General features: G+C 46.2%; 1 long non-coding RNA gene across 2 annotated transcripts; it reads right to left on the bottom strand.

Annotated features, from left to right (window-relative positions):
• Nucleotides 1-2851: 2851 nt before the first annotated feature.
• LOC310690059 lies at nt 2852-16334 on the bottom strand. 2 transcript variants are annotated; one of them, XR_014517851.1, is made up of 3 exons: nt 16215-16334; nt 3531-3654; nt 2852-3178 (listed from the first exon to the last, which is right to left on the bottom strand). It is a non-coding gene; the product is annotated as an uncharacterized lncRNA (long non-coding RNA). The 2 variants fall into 2 exon arrangements; XR_014517852.1 differs by lacking the exon at nt 16215-16334 and having other exon boundaries at nt 3531-4508.
• Nucleotides 16335-16917: the final 583 nt, after the last annotated feature.

The raw sequence follows: 16917 nt of genomic DNA, 5'->3' as shown, positions 1-16917 counted from the left end.
CGTGGATTTGCGCCCCTAACCCGTGGATTTGTGCCCCCTAACCCTAACCCCCAGATGTTGCGCCCCGTGCGGCCGGGGCCCCCCCCCGCACCCCCCACGCTACGCCACTGCCCGGAGCGAATTTTTTTTGTCACCCCCTGCCCCAGAGTTGTTGACCTTCTTTTAGGGAGGTGCCCCAAAGCCCAGAGTTCTAGCTTTCTTAGGGCGGGGTGCATGCAACATCCGCCGGGGGCAGAAGAGCTGCTGCCAGATGTTTTTGTGTAGTCAGCGAGTGGATTTGAGCGATCGGCAGCCGGATTTCTGCAGCGACGTGCTACAGATCCTCCCGCTGCGATCGTGGTAATCAGCACGCAGATCCCATGAAAAATCCCACCAGGGTGACAGCGCCGACCATTGGGGGATGCGTGCAGCGCCAGGCAAATTTACCCGCTTGGGGGGGAGGAGATCTGCACGGGGGGATTTTGTCACCCCCCTAGGGATGACACCCAGCGCGATGCGTGCCCCCCTGCACCCACCTTCCTCCTCCAGTGTCCCCAAGCTCAGCAGAAGCTGCATTGGAAGGGGGAAATAGGACATTCCGGGGCAAATCAGAAGCCGGGATGCTGTCTGTAATTCCAGGATGTCCGAGGAAAATCAGGACACTTAAAGGGTATGCAGTTGGATGCTCACAAGCAAGATCAGTCAAACAATTGGAAAGGACAATTGGAAAGCTGTTTCTTTGATTTTTAAAAAAAGATTTTTTTTAACAACTTCTGTCTTGGTTTTATGTCTTGGACAAAATAAGCCCCCTCCAGCTGTCTGAAAACAAATAGACAGGCTTTTGCCATGTGTGTATGTGTGTTTAGCTGCACAGCACACAAAAGTCAGAAAGGAATTGGTTTCCCTTGTTTTTCAGAATAGTTGGTCTGTTGTACGGAAAAGATTGCTTCTATATCTAGTTGAGAGCAACCCTATCAAACCCAGTTGGGTTTACTTCTGAGTAGACCTGCGTAGGACTGGGAGTTTTAAATCTGGGGTAATCATGGTGAAATTGAAGTAGGGTGGTCTTGATTTCAGATTCATTGATCCAGATTAGTACTTCTTCACACAGGGCAAAGGAAGAGATAGTTAACATTCTCCAAGGATCTTGCCTGGTTTGAAATATTAAAGATGTTTCACAAGAACAAAATCTCCACTGTATTTCTATACATTTCTCTTCCCGCGAAACCATTCATAAGTTAAGCAACGTGTTGCATTTCTAACATCAAAGGCCCTTTTCGGGTTTTATCCAGGTTTCAAACAATGAACTGGTTTTGTTTTTCCCCAAAAGCCCAGTCAAGTGGGCATTGTGTTATACCTTTAATCATAATGCTGCTGTTTAAAAAAACCCCCACAAAGACAATTCTCACATTCAGATTAAACAAACACTTTGAATGAAGGACAAACTTGCTAGACAGGATTTTGGAATTACATGTGCAACAATGGGCTCTTACAGAGTGTGAACTTGTGTTGGGATCCGTTGATTCTGAATATACAAAAGAAAGGAGGAGTGGTGATGCGAAAAAACTTTATGATGTTCATGAGAGCCAGCAGAGTGGCTTGTGTGTTATGAATTTGGGATAGGAGATTATGTCCGTTCCAATTTCTCTCTCGTTTCTCCCTTTGGCCATCTTAAATTCAGTTCTCCACATTTCCATACCAGTTTGAATTTATTCATTTTTTAAAAAAGTAATTGTGTAAATTAATCAGCATCGTAGTACAAATTTCTCCTAATACAAACATTTCCTAAGGCAACTTTTTCCAAATATGCACATTTTTGCAAAGCAGTTTCGCCAGACATGATGCATTTTTGTATGTTTTCTTTTCCTTTCATCCCATGCATTTTAAAGCACAGATTACACTAGAACAGGGGTCAGCAACCTTTTTCAGCTGTTGGCCAGTCCACCATCCCTCAGACCATGTGGTGGGCCCGACTATATTTTGGAGGAAAAAATGAATGAATTCCTATGCCCCATAAATAACCCAGAGATGCATTTTAAATAAAAGGGCACATTCTACTCATGTAAAAACACCAGGCAGGCCCCACAAATAACCCAGAGATGCATTTTAAATAAAAGGACACATTCTACTCATGTAAAAACACACTGATTCCCGGACCATCCGCGGGCCGGATTGAGAAGGCGATTGGGCCACATCTGGCCCATGGGCCTTAGGTTGCCTACCCCTGCTCTAGAATATGCATCGCTGTACATGTTACTTAGGGACACAGGTGGCGCTGTGGGTTAAACCACAGAGCCTAGGATGTGCCGATCAGAAGGTCGGCGGTTTGAATCCCCGCGACGGGGTGAGCTCCCGTTGCTCGGTCCCTGCTCCTGCCCACCTAGCAGTTTGAAAGCACGTCAAAGTGCAAGTAGATAAATAGATACCGCTCCTGCGGGAAGGTAAACGGCATTTCCGTGCGCTGCTCTGGTTTGCCAGAAGCGGCTTAGTCATGCTGGCCACATGACCTGGAAGCTGTACGCCGGCTCCCTCGGCCAGTAAAGCGAGATGAGCGCCGCAACCCCAGAGTCGGTTACAACTGGACCTAATGGTCAGGGGTCCCTTTACCTTTACCTTTTACATGTTACTTGGCTGGGGAGCTGCATGGCAAAATTCAGGGTAGTGTGAATTTCAAAGGATGGTTCCGTTTCATAGAATCATAGAATTGGAAGGGACCACCAGGGCCATCTAGTCCAACCCCCTGCAACGCAGGAATCTTTTGCCCAATGTGGGGCTTGAACCCACAACCCTGATACGAAAAGCCTCATAATCTACCAACTGAGCCGTCCCAGTTCATGCATTGTTTCAGAAGGTGTGAATCAGGTAAGCTCACCTTTAAATGTGAATTAAATTTCTCTTCCTTTCCTAGTTCCAGAAGGACCCAGGTTCAAATCCATGCTCAAATAGGAAGCTTCGTTGGTTTGAATTTGGGCCAGACACCAGCTTTCAGTCTAATTACCTAATTAACTTTTCTGCAAGATGTCGTGGTCCTCTTTGTGTGCCTCGCTCGTTTCTCTCATATCTTGCTCCAAAACCCACCACGGACCTTGGGCCCGTAATGGCTTTACTTTACAAATGCAGTCAGCAGTCACTCCTCTGTCTTCCATGGGACAATGTGTGAACCGAAGATGTTCTCAGGATATAAATATCTTGGAGAGCACTAGAAGCAGATTGTACAGAACGATTTTAATTAGCCGCAGTTCTTTGAAATCAGTTTCACAGTTAAATTTTCTCACACATTTAAAAATATTTGTTTCCCCCCCAAAAAAAACAGAGTGCAACCTTATATAATCCACATACAAGTGAAATAAGGTTTATTTATTTCATCTTGTTACTTATTAACAATCTTATTCCTTAAACATCTACCTATTTACATCCGACCTCCCCCCTTAAGATTCACATCAGATAACAACAGGTATAAAATAAACGTATGTAAGAGATAATTAAAATAGTAAGTGTGGCAAATATATGGAAATATAAAGAGGAAGGATCTAAAAGATTTTTATGGGAACCTGTGTTATGTCAAGTCAGTCCATTGGTCCAGCTAGCTTGGTGTTGTCCACACTGACTGTCAACTGCTCTTCAGGGCTTAGAATTATAGAGTTAGTAGGGAATCCAAGGTCATCTGGTCCAACTCTCTGCAAAGCAAAAATCTTGACTAAAGCATTCAAGGCAGAATACAACAATAGAACCATCGTCTTTCCCAGAGAGCAATGGATTGAATGTGGGCCTTTTGCAAGCAAAATAAATGTTCTACAACTGAGCCATGTTCCTTCTAGAGGTGCAAAGTGGGTTAGAAGCAAGATCTCCATATCATATCAAGCAGGGCAAGAGCTCATCTATTAGCCACACTCCTTGTCCCCTGGTACCACAAATGGTTGCTCGTATCATGTGTCTACAGCAGGAGTGGAGTAATTTCTTCCTACGAAAGGCTGTTGACCCATGGGAAGAGTCAGTGGGGGCTGCAGCTGATGTTGGGTGGAGTCAGAGCCAAACATGGGTAGAGTCTACAGCATTGCAGGCTTGTATTGCACTCTCAGGGGGTCATACACCCCCCCCATTTCTTTCTCTCAGAACCAGCCCATTTCTGGGGCCTCACGAAGTCAGACTAAGGACCACAAGCATCTCATAGGCCACGTGTTCCCTATGCTGTGTCTATAGAATGTTGCCCTATTCTACAGCCCAAAGGGGAAAATATCTTCCTTGAGATCTTCCTCTGGGATTTCGCTCCAGCTGCCTTTGCAGCACTTTTGAAGGTTACCTGGGACAGTTGTCTTTTCTACAGTTGCATCAAAGTTGTAGAACTCCTCTGGGGAAGTTTGCTTTGCCCAGTTTCTATTTCCATTTAGGTGGCAAGCACAGGTGTGCTGTTTCAGAGGAACTCAGGACCCTCCGAGTTTGAGGGAATTTTCTGTCAGTTCATGCTTCTCTTTTGCATTTTGCCTGTGCCGTTTTGTTTTATTTCTTGTTGAGCTTTTTTGTTTTTAGTTTTGCCCAAAGCTGTTGAGCTTTTCTTGCTAATAATAATAATAATAATAATAATAATAATAATAATAATAATAATTTTAGGAGGTGTTTTTAATAAAAATTGCCGGAATATACACTTCCAACATGGCCTGCCATATGTCCATATTTTCCAGGACACTTCCGCCTGGGCACTGTTTCCAGTTGCCAAATATTGGCTATGTCTGGGAAATTCCGGAGGTATGGCAACCCTATTCACCCCTTCTTCCCTGATAAGGGGGTAGGAATTTAGGGATTCGCCTCAAGTGCCAAAATATCTTGGGCCAGCCCTGCTGAAGGGGCAGCCTTGAGGTGTTATCAGCTAGGGCAAGGGTTGGGTCTCTTTGACAGCTGTGCCAAAAACAGAATTTCAGCAAACAGAATTTCAGCCTCTTTTACTTCTCTCCTAGCTGTCACCATGAGAGGAATCACATCTCTGCCTGTTCAGGATTTCCTGTACTACTTAACTCTGACAATACAGCTGTCCATCCTCTATTGCACTAATTACTCTATTAATCTGTAATCAACAACTACAAATGACATAGCAATGCCAAATTAAACCTAAGAAATTCTCCCAATCAATATGCATAATTTTATCAACACGTATTGTCAACTTTTAAAAGACAAAAGGGCTAAAGTTAATTTTAATGTTCTCTCATATTGATTCATGTGGATAATGGAGTATTCCTTGAATGACCTATATGCCATAAAGCCTACACTTTATTAGCAAAATTAATTTCTCAGCATAAATAGCCCGGCTGTTCCTTTTCACCAGAAGCAGGAATATCTAACTTCAACATAATATGGCTTTTGCCATGCACTGCAATGCTCTCAGATTATCACATATATTAATTATCATCATTGCTGCCGCCACCTAATGATTCAAATTCAATATAGAGTTCTCTTTAGTTGGGTTGCTTATCCTGAAAGGTTTAGCTATTAATCTTAGTTGACCTGTGTGTGGTGATGACTATATTTGTATTCATAGTGTGAGATATGGTGCATATATGATGAACAGGGACGCGGGTGGCACTGTTTTCTAAACCACTGAGCCTCTTGGGCTTGCCAATCAGAAGGTCAGCAGTTCGAATCCCCGTGATGGAGTTCCCGTTGCTCTGTCCCAGCTCCTGCCAACCTAGCAGTTTGAAAGCACACCAGTGCAAGTAGATAAATAGGTACCACTGCAGCGGGAAGGGAAATGGCATTTCCATGCACTCTGATTTCTGTCACGGTGTCCTGTTGTGCCAGAAGCTTTTTAGTCATGCTGGCCATGTGACCTGGAAAGCTGTCTGCAGACAAACGCTGGCTCCCTCAGCCTGAAAGCAAGATGAGCGCCGCATCCCAGTGTCGCCTTTGACTGGACTTAACAGTCCAGGTGTCCTTTACCTATATATGATGAGATACTATGATGCTGTACAATAATTTATCTTCTCCTTCTCCCAACAGTTTATTGCACTGATATAGTGAAGCTAACCAGGACAACCAGAACTTCAGATAAAATACACCTTATGGTTGCAATCCTCTGTTCATTTATGCCCCGTTGTGTCCCATTGATTTCAATCAGTTACAAGAACATGCACCACTGATCTCAGGATAGCAGCCTTGGCTTGGGGTGACAGAGGTAGACTAATCTCTGGAAAAACGAGTTCCACCATTTATTTACTTGATTGGACATTAATCCTGGAGACATTATGTGAGCCTTTACTGATACCTTCTGAGCGACCTCGTCTCACTGAAACACAAGACTCAACAACCAGATTGAATTTCCTCGGCAGGCAAGGACCCTCCCAATTTCCAATTCAAAGAAATGGGCGACAGAAGGAAAATGTGCACACAGGACACTCTAAATTGCTACACTGTCCAACGTGGTCTTCAGAAATTCCCTGAATCTGGCATTGCTGTGTGGTGTTTGGGGTGGGGGGGAGGAAGATGGCACCCATCACAAGAATGGGCTGGAGAATATCTGGAGAAAACTCTTTAACCTGACCTTCTTTTTCCAGGTGGTGGCGAAAAAGAAACATCTCAGAAATACCGCTTCCTGAGAAATGTTAGCTCTGCATTGAACACAATAGGTTTCCTCCACAGGACTGCGCTGTTAGACTGAATCTGGCATTCCTATGAAGGAAAGAAAGCCTGTTGTGTTCAATATGGAGCAGAAGCAAAATTTCTCAGGAAAGGCATTTGCTTTTGAAATCTACAGTATATTATAGAAATATAGAGCATGGGCAGTGCAATGTTCTGTTGAAGCAACCTGATATGTTCAATGCACTGGCCCTTATACTAACTCTGAAGTCGACAAAATAAGAAAACACATTTCCATTTAGTGACTGACCTCAATCTCTGAATGAGGACCCCTGCGTGTTGCATTAGCAGGCTGGGCTCCATTACACCAGCACACACACACTGGAGTCTACTGAAATATTGATTTTTGGGCTGCACACACACAGAGTGTAAAATCAATATCCAGTGCACATAGCAGAGTGGTTACAGTGTAAAGGCCAACTCTGTGGCATTTGCATATACAGGCCTTTGCCCCAATATTGGGGTGTGATCAGAAAAAAATTGGGGGAACGAAATGTAATCAAGAAACGGCAACATCTCAGATGCATAAGAAGCACAAGGAAAGGCAGGAAAATATAGAAGGCAAAAAGAATCACATGGGAAAAAAGCAAAAACAAAGTAAAGGGGAGTCTATATGAAGACAAAGGGATGGAAAGAGAGGAAATAAAGGTGAGAAATGCTTTCTCCAAAATTTACCTTCACATAACAGTTTCATGAGATGAATATTGGTATGTAAGGCTGTAATTTAGTTCCTGTATTCATAGGCTGATTCACTTATATTATTGTGATGTATGTCCACGTTGGGAGTAGCAACTAGAAAGGATGATAACTATGACACTGAAATACTTTGAAAAGTCAATACATGCAGATTTCTCTGGAAAGGTCTTTTGTCGTTTAGATAAATGCTTCCACCTGTGTTTAAGGTTATGCACATGAACTGTCACAAGCGCATGAAACGAAAACATTGCGGCAATGCTCCCTGATTATGCACTTGCTACTTCCTAATAGGTGTAAGGAAAGTGATTTAGCTCCAGGGTCAACTTCGGCATTTAGCCTTTGTTCATTCGTGTGATCCCAGTTTTTAAACATATTCAGTACTTGCTGAGATGATGATCACTTTATATTCTACATGTTTTTTTAATACTTTTTTATACTAGGCTCATAAAACGGTAGTGCTGAGAACCATATATACTACCCTGAGCTGCTTGGATGCAAGGTGGGGGAAATGAATAGAGATACAGGATAAAAAATAACAATATTTAAGTACTATAATGTACATTAACTAATGTATTAAGGATGAGAGAAACCATGTAGAAAGCCATGGTGATTGCAACTGACTTGCTCACTTTTTACAAAGCAACAGACAAATACTGGTAAGTGGAGGATAGGTTTTGTCAGTGACTTTTAACTATAGCAGCTAAATAGGAAACCTCACCAAATGCTGGTTAGATGCATCTTGCTGTCCACTGTTGGGAGACAAATGGACTGGGCCAGATGGACGTTTCCTTTGATCCAGCACTGCAGTTCTCATGGCCTTTATACTCAGCAATCGCTTACTTGTTTTAATTTGGAAAGTTATCACCCAAGAGGGGGGTCTGTGAACAGAGCTGGCTCAATACATTTTGCCACCTGAGGCAAACCACAAAACGGTCCCGCCCCAGGGAAGAAGGGGTGAGTGAAGATCTACATCAGGAACAAGGGTGGAGGGAATCAAACCAACTTTGCCCCGTGGCTGAACTGGGAATCCAAGGCTGTCTTGGGGGGGGGAGGAGCACTCTGAATCATGCCAGGCAAGACACCCTAGAGGGCAGTCCCTGCCATTTTCTTCCTAGGGTTGGGAGGAGACCAAGAGTGCTTCATATTCAGGAGGCCGTTGTGGAGGTGGAATTATGCAGTGGCCTCTCGGTAAATGTGGTCCCCCACCCGGGGGGGGGGCACGGTAGTGGAGGGGCTGCTACTGTGGCAGCAGTGGTGGGCAATGCATTCCTTGGGGGCCGGATCTGCTGCCTTGTGAATCCTGCCACCCGAGGCAGTTGTTTCACCTTGCCTTGTGGGTGGGCCAGCCCTGCCTGTGAACATTTCCCAGGTGTACATCTTCCCCAGATTTTGTTGGTGTTCAGGGAGAGCTACGCCTTGACAATGGCAAGGACCTTTGATGGTATGGAGAACAACATTGGGCTCCATGGTGTGTGCTCTGTGGCATTTGTGGTTTCACAACTGAAAGGACCTTTGGCAGCATGGGATAAGAGGGTGTGCGTCCCCTGGCATACATCCGTGGGTCCCAAATCCCAAAAAGTGTCATTGTGAGCTGGGGGTAAGGAACTGGGTTCCACTTCCCTCTCCAACTCAGGATCCTTTTGGTTATGAAGGGGCAAGCTGATGACATCAATTCACCCTAGCTCAGATCTTTCTAGTACTTGGAGCATGCATGGAATTGTAGCACCTCCTGTAGGAAAAGGAGACTCTCTTCAATTTGACCAGCTCTCAGTAAAATACACAGGCCCTCTTTGCTCCAGCTGGTGCTTGCGATGGGAACTAGGAGACCGCAATGCGCACTCTGGCCTGTCAATATTTCACAGGGGGGATTCAACCACATATTGCAAATTGAGGTTGTGCACAGTTAAAGTGGATGAAAGCATCTGTCGTCCTAATCCAGGTTTTTTTGCAGTTAGGAACATGACAGGGGGAAGTATGGGATGAACCAATGAATGATGGGAAGATGCATAACCACCATGCAAATGTACAATGATGAATGCTTATTGTCAGATAAACTACCCACCAACAAATCACAACGAACACTCAATAAATAAAGGATGGGAATATTCTCACCTCCATGTAAGCTTCGTGCAATAAAGCTCAATGAAGAGGTCATCTGCAGGAGACCAGCAACTGCTAAGATGAAAGGCCAGGATCTCAATCAGCTTGCTGTCAATCAGCCTGATTGTACGCACTAATACTGATGCTCCCGTCTTGACCAAAAACATTGAAAAGTTTCTTTCAGTTCCCAAAGCAGAACATTCTGTTTGCTCCTTAAGAAGTTAAAAGTTGATGTTTGAGAAGGGACTAAGCATCTCAAGGGGTTGAATAACACAACCCAATATTGGCAAAGGGGCAAGCACGGCTTGCAGATGAAAACAGGAGGCTTTCGCAAGAGCTACCCAAGTGTCTTATGCCCTGTTTGGAAGCTGAAAGAAGCCTCTTGGGTCCAAATCACATTTATTGGCAGACAGGGCAACGTTCCTGGTCACTCAATCCTTCAGCGGTGTTTTACTTGTCTTTTGGTTATTCTGCTCCTACTTGCAGGGTTGGTACCAGAGAATATTGTTGGGGGACCCATGCCCTTTCCCTTTGTGCTTGGGGTTCGAGTCTGTCCCCACATTCTGTTCAACCTCTGTATGAAGCCCCTGGGAACTGGGCTGCAGCTCTCTCGCTTGCTCTTCATTTCACCCGAACCAGAAGAGTCTGTGCAGGTGCTGGACAGATGCCTGGATACCATGGTGGACTGGATGAAGGTCAATAAACAGAGCTTGAATTCTGACAAGACAGAGATACGGTGAGTAGGTGGTTCTCAATTTTAGGGATTAGGGAGATGGGTTATTATGGATGTGGCTGCACTCCCCTTCAAAGAACGGATGTGGCTTGTGGGTTTTTCCTCGATTCAAAGCTGTTGCAGGTGGCCTCAGTGGTAAGGAGTGCCTCTGCCCAACTCTGGCTGTTCTGCCAACTCTGGCCTCAGTTATCCATGCTCTGATCATTGGATCTCTCACAACTGGACGGATGAAACATCCTGTACATGGGCTATACCCGAAGATGGTCCTGAAGATACAGCTGATACATAATACGACTGCCCAGCTGTTAAATGAGGGGCAGTTAGAGGAGGTCCTTAAAACACCACTGGTTGCCTGTGAGCTACTGGGCTCAATTCAAGGGGTTGGTATTAGTACAGCAGTTCCCAAACTCGTGTCTGCAGCTGTTTTTGGACTACTACTCTCATCACCCCTAGTTAGCAGGACCAGTGGACCAGGATGATGGGAACTGTAGTCCAAAAACAGCTGGAGACCCAAGTTGAGAAAACCCTGCACTAGTATAACCACCCATAACCTAAGTTCTTAAATGAGTGTCTCCCACAATACCAAGCGGCCCATGCTTTGAGATTGACCAGGGAGGCCCTGCTCATGATCCACCCATAGTCCAAGGTGCAGTGACGATGGCTGGAAGTGGCTCTCTAGGATTTTGTGCAGGATTCTTGCTCAGCCCTAGCTGCTGATTTAACTGGGGACCTTTTGCATGCAAGAGCACTGAGCTATAGCCATTCCCATCATCAACTGATCCATGTGATCCAGAGAGCAAGAGATCTGCTGTGGAACACCCACAGAAGCAGGTTTTCAGACAGCTTCTATAGGAGAAGGGGGAAAAGAAAAGCACTGAGTCAGTAGCAGCTAACTTGACCCGAGGGAAATTCCTTTCTGACCCAAAATGTAATGATCAAACAGACCTTGAATGTCAGCAAAACCTATTAACCAGGCATCTTCAAAGGAAATTATACTGGTGCTTAAGTCTGTAAGGGTAAACATTTCCATTTATCACGTAGGGCAAATCAGGACATTTTTTTCCTCTCCACTGGTGACCACAGGGAGATATATCAGGGGCATAAGGCTAAAGCGATCTTGCACAAGGCATTGGTAATCATTTTCATGAACCTCGTTCCCCAAGTCTTTGTTCATTTATATCTTTAAATCCTAATTTGGGAATTGTCAGCTCTTCATTTTTCTTGATTCTTTTTATATCCAACTCTTCCTCCAAGCAGCAGAGATGTATATGTGGTTCTTCACAGAAGCAGGCTAAGATGAGAGCTCTAAGTTACTGAGAGAAGGCTACAATCTATATAGTCAGAAGGCTCCTCAGAAGAGATGGAGATAATGTTAGACATTGAGCGGAAAAGTGGCATACTCCAGAGACCCAGGTATTCTTCATCCACTTATCATAACTTTGAAGGGATTGCATTCACACCTCCAAGGTGCCCCTATGAAGCCCTAAAGTTGTACCTGAGAGAATAAAGGACGTTTATACTATACTACCAAAGAATCCTGGAAGCTGAAGTTTACATCTAGCAGAGCTACAATTCTCAACACCCTTAACAAACTACTGTTCCCAGGGTTCTTTGGGGGAAGCCATGTGCTTTAAATGTACAGTGGTACCTCGGGTTACAAACACTTCGAGTTACAGACTCTGCTAACCCGGAAGTAGTACCTAGGGGTTAAGAACTTTACCTCAGGATGAGAACAGAAATTGTGCGCCAGCGCTGCGGCGGCAGCGGGAGGCCCCATTAGCTAAAGTGGTACCTCAGGTTAGGAATGGTTTCAAGTTAAGAACGGATCTCAGGAACGAATTAAGTTTGTAACCAGAGGTACCACTGTACGGTGTGGATGTGACTTTTTGATCTAGTGTTTGAATTAGGGACGAATAACTTCAAGTTCCTCCAGTATTTTGTGAAAGAGATTCAAGCATCTACCGGAACTTTAGGTTTGTGCAATTAAAGTAGATTAAAGCACTCATTTGCCCTAACACAACAAATTCACTTTAAAAAAACCAAGCAACTTTTTGGAAATGCACCGAAAAGTATGGGATGAATGAATGATTAACAGGAAGAAGTGTAAACCCACACAAACAAATCAGGATGAAAGCTCATTGTCTAACTGCTCTGTAAACAAATCAGAACAAATGCTCAATGAAGAATGGATATAGTCTAACCACCACAGTAAGGTTTGTGCAAACAAATCAGGATGAATGCTGGATAAACAGATTGGCTGGAGGAGCCCTTCTTCTTTCTCAAGAGATATTCAATCCTTGTCTACGTTTATATTAATTCTGGTACTTCCTAAGCTTAAGGCCTATATTACTATGGAATCCATGGACCTGGACACAGCAGCTGCATTACATAGAACCCTACCCATAAATAGGTATAGAAAAGTTCTGTCTCGTAACTTATCCATCCCTTATTAATGTAACTGTGAGAGCCAAGCAAAATTGACCCTAAAGCCAGATTCAACCTACAGGCCACTAGTTCGCCATCGCAAATATGGGACTAGTTGGCCTGGTCCTACGTATCCTTGGAAGTTCTTGCTATGTTCAGTGATGCTTAGATGTGCAACATCAGAGAATGAAATAGCTACAACAGTGTAGATGCATCCTCTGTTCCCATGATAAAAGGGGCACAGTTCCAACCTTCCAGAAATCTTTGTTCTCTTAAGGTAACAACGTATTGGTCAGCTGCAAATTTCAGATACTGCTGTTATTCTTTGGGTAGAATCACTATCAAGTTTATTTTATGGGTTGCTTGCAGGAAACCGGCATCTTCTAAAATACTAGAACGCAGCTGTTCTGTCACCGTTAGGTTTAGAAGCCTTTCGTGAAAAAGGATCTGACAAAACATTACTTTTAGATGGTGACAGTGGCTTTATTGAGACTGCACACTGCTTTGAAGGGGGGGGGGAGCCTAGGTGTGCAGACCAGAAAGGGGAAACTGCAGCAAATTTGTGCAGCAAGAAAGGGAAGGGCAGGAAAGCCTTAGAAAGCTGTAGCTGTGACAACTGTAAGCCTGGTTTTGTGCTAGCATGTCAGCTCTTTAAGCTAGTTTGAAAATGAGTGCACAAAGGCAACTTCAGGGTGTGGCAACAAATCAACTTAGCCTGACTGTTTCATTGGGGCCCTTTGAGCAATGCATATTTATGAGCTAAACAACCCTAGAAAACCATTGAGAAGAATTGCTGATTGGTCATTGGAAATCTTATCCAAGCTAAGCATTGTGCTTAAACCTATCATAGTGACAGCTGCATAGACACGGTTCAGAAGCTGGCAGACTTATGTGTGTTCATGCAAGTCGAGTTAACATTGTGCTTGCTGGAAAACGCCTTACCTTGTATTAATTGTTTTGCTACTGGTTAGCTCAAGATGAGGGTGAAGATTTACACCTTCTTTGGCTCCTTTTGTGTGGAATGCCATCTCCCAGCTGCTTTAGGTTACTGATATAATTTTACTACTTGAGGGCTGCAGTTATCGGTCTTATGCATCCTATTTATCAATGAAGACCAGTTCCCCAGCAGAAATCTGCATCGCTATCATACAGTCAACACTCCGCAGAAGACCCTCTTTTTCGTCACAGTGCCTAAAAACACACTGACCAGACAATTGGGTTGTGGCAGCTGATTTGATATAAATCAGAACTGTTACGCACACCTTGCACTCACAGTATGTTCTGTAGGTACATGTTGTTTCTTACGGGACGGCAGGTTCTAACTTTGCAGCTATTTAAATATGTGCAGCCCTGGTCCACCAACCTGGACTTGTCTTGATCTAACTGAAGATAATTCCATTAACTTTAAACTATTGCAAACCTACGCATACTTACTTGGAACGGAATACAAAAGAATGTGAGAACAGTTGGGTTGCATCAGACCAAAGGCCTATCTATTCTATCTGGTCCCACAATAGGATTACTAGGTGCAAATGGGAAACTTGCAAGCAGGACACACTTCAGCCCTTGTTTCCCAGCATATTGCCTCTGGTACTAGTGGCAATGTAGAGCCACCATCCCCAGTAGCCATTGATACGACTTACCTTCCATAAATTTGTCTAATCACTTTGACAGCTGTCCAATTTGACAGCCACCATTACATCCTGCAGCAAATAATTTAACTTATCCGTATGCTACATGAAAAAGTAATTTTTTTTGCAGTCCACAATCTCCCCAACATTTAGTTTCATTGGATGATCCCATGTTCCAGAAATAGGAGAGGGAGATTTTTTCCCCTCCCCATCCGTTTTCTCCACACTTTTACATATCTCAGCCACACATCCCCTTTGTTTACTTCGCTTTTTTCTTAGCTAAAAAAGTACCAAGCATTGTAACTTTTCCTCATAGGGTTGTTACGTTCAGGCAGGACTGGACTGGGCTGAGTATCAGAGTGGCAATTTGCAATTGCTCCTTTCTTGGTTTACACCTTGGTAAATAACAACTACGACAAGCCTCAAAGGTAAACACATGCACAATTCCTTCCAAGCTCAGGGCCTCCAACTTTAAACTTGATGATACACACAAGGTGCATTAAATATCTATTTACTATGTACAGTTTCTATGTGTCTGCTTACATCAGGGTAACAGTCGCCCAGAGGTGGGAAGTGAAACAGTGCTGCCCCAGAGGGGTCACGGCCGGTTATGGCCTCCTGCATTGGCCTGGGTACTGTGGCATGCTCACATACCCTCTTGTTTTGATTAATACCTCATACAATCCAGGGACCGAGACCTCTTTGAAACAAACCCTTGCTCAAACGTCACCTTACTTGCTTTCTTTCCCAGCCACCTCAACTCACCCCTAAGATGCTATTCCACCACCTTAGCACATTCCCACTGGGGTGTGTTTGCTACAAACTGCTTCCCATTCACGGGAGGAAGGAAGACTAAATATCTAATAAACATATCCTCTCCTAGCTTCTATAGGCATCCTACAATTCAGATAAGCCCCTTCTACCTTTTCTGAGGGCATTTCGCTTTGCTCGCTATCCCTTACCCCACCCATCCCGCTGAGTGACCCTAATAATGTCATTTCCTTCAACCCACCTAAGCTGCCCATTGCAGTTCTGCAGGGCAGGACAACCTGGTTTGGGGGTGGGGCTCCCCTCCTATCTTCTTCCTCTGCTCCCCTATATCGCCCCCTCCTTCTACCGGGGTCCATAGGTTTCCTCGAACTCCAGGCACACCCATTTCCCTCCCCTCCTTTTCTCCCCACCCCGCCCGCCTTCCCGACCCCCTCCCCGCCGAGGGCAGCGCACCGCTTGGGACGGGGCACGCGCCCTCCCCCCTCCCGCCCCATTCCTTTCTCTCTCCCTCCCGCTTCCTCCCCCAAACTCGCTCCCCCAGGTGCTCCCTCCGCCTCTCCCCGGGGTGGGCGTGGCCGTGCTGCTGGCTGCGCCCCACCCCTTTTCTCTCTTTCTCTCTCTCTCTCTGCCGTTTGCCTGAGAGAGAGAGAGAGAGAGACTCCTTGGCGCGGAGCAGCGACAGCAGCCGTGACCTCCGACCCCGCCCTCCGCCAGCCAATAAGAGCGCAGCTCGTCTCCGAACCCAAAATTTCCACGTCGGCAAAAGTCAAGATGGAGCGGGGCTCGCGGGAGCCGGGCGCGAGCGAGCGAGCAGCAGAAGCAGCAGCAGCAGGATGAGGAGGAAAGGGAGAGCGGCAGGCGGCGGCGAGGCGGAGGAGGACGGAGGGAGGCAGGCGGCGGGGTGGGGTGCGGTGCGGTGCAGGCAAGCAAGCAAGCAGGAGGAAGAGGCGGCGGCTGCTGCTGCCGCCGTTGCAACCCCGGAGTGGGAAGTGGGGGCGCTGCCTCCGCCAGCAGCCGCGGCCAAGATGCGCCGCCGCTCGGCGCTGCACCAGCCCCTTCCCCTCTCTCCCGCGCTGGGGTTTGTGTATGGGGGGCGGGAGGGACGACGCCCGCCCTCCCTTTTTGCACCGGGGGCCGCTGCAGCTGGCAAGGACCTGTTGCATTGGGAGCTGCTCCAGGTGCAAAAGGGGGAGAGGTGTGTGTTGGGGGGACACACGACGGAATTGCTTGCCATGTCGACGCCGCCTCCTCTGCACCTTTGGGGGGGGGGGGGCTCGCTTCCCTCTTGCACGGGCAGGGCTCTCTTGCCTGCGACGCCGCCTCCGCTTCGCCGTGCATGCTCGCAGCCGGGCTGGGTGGGTGGCGGAGGCTCCTGCCTTCGGGGGCGTCGCGCCCGGGCTCGTGCATATCCGGATCCGTTCGCGGAACGAGACAGGTGGGCTTCCCCCTCCCTGGACCGGGCTGCAGAACCTTGCCTATAAAGGGGGTTGGTTTCTCTCGGGCGGCGCTTGGTGCAAAGAGGGTGTTTTAATGCTCTGGGTGGGTGTGTTGTGGGGGAGCATTGGTAAGCTTGCATGTGCAGCGTGTGCATTGTACATGGACGATATATGTAGACGTGGCCTTCTGTGATCTTCCCTAGTAGCGCTTTGCTGCCTCCACCCTTTTTTTTTTTAAGGCAGTCCCTGTAATAGGTGCCTGGTGTCCTGTCTTCAGCATATGGGGAATGGGCTTTGCCCCTGCCGTGTCATCTTTTGTTTTCCAGCTGCCCCTTATTCCTCAGCTGGTTGGGGGGGGGGTAAGCTGCCAACCTGGGCTGTGCTTTAAAGGAAGCTTTCCCCCGCCCCCAGTGGTGCCAAGTTGGAGAGTACCCTAAGGATAGGCCCCTGCTTGCAGCTGGGAATCCAGCTGGTGACAAATTCCTTTCTCTCTGTGGTTTTCAGATCTGTTTCTTGGGACCCC

The sequence above is a fragment of the Podarcis liolepis genome (genome assembly GCF_965112155.1).
Source record: "Podarcis liolepis genome assembly, chromosome: 12".
NCBI classification, from domain to species: Eukaryota; Metazoa; Chordata; class Lepidosauria; order Squamata; family Lacertidae; genus Podarcis; species Podarcis liolepis.
Note: the sequence above shows the minus strand (reverse complement) of the source record. Positions and strands in the feature narration are given on the sequence as shown.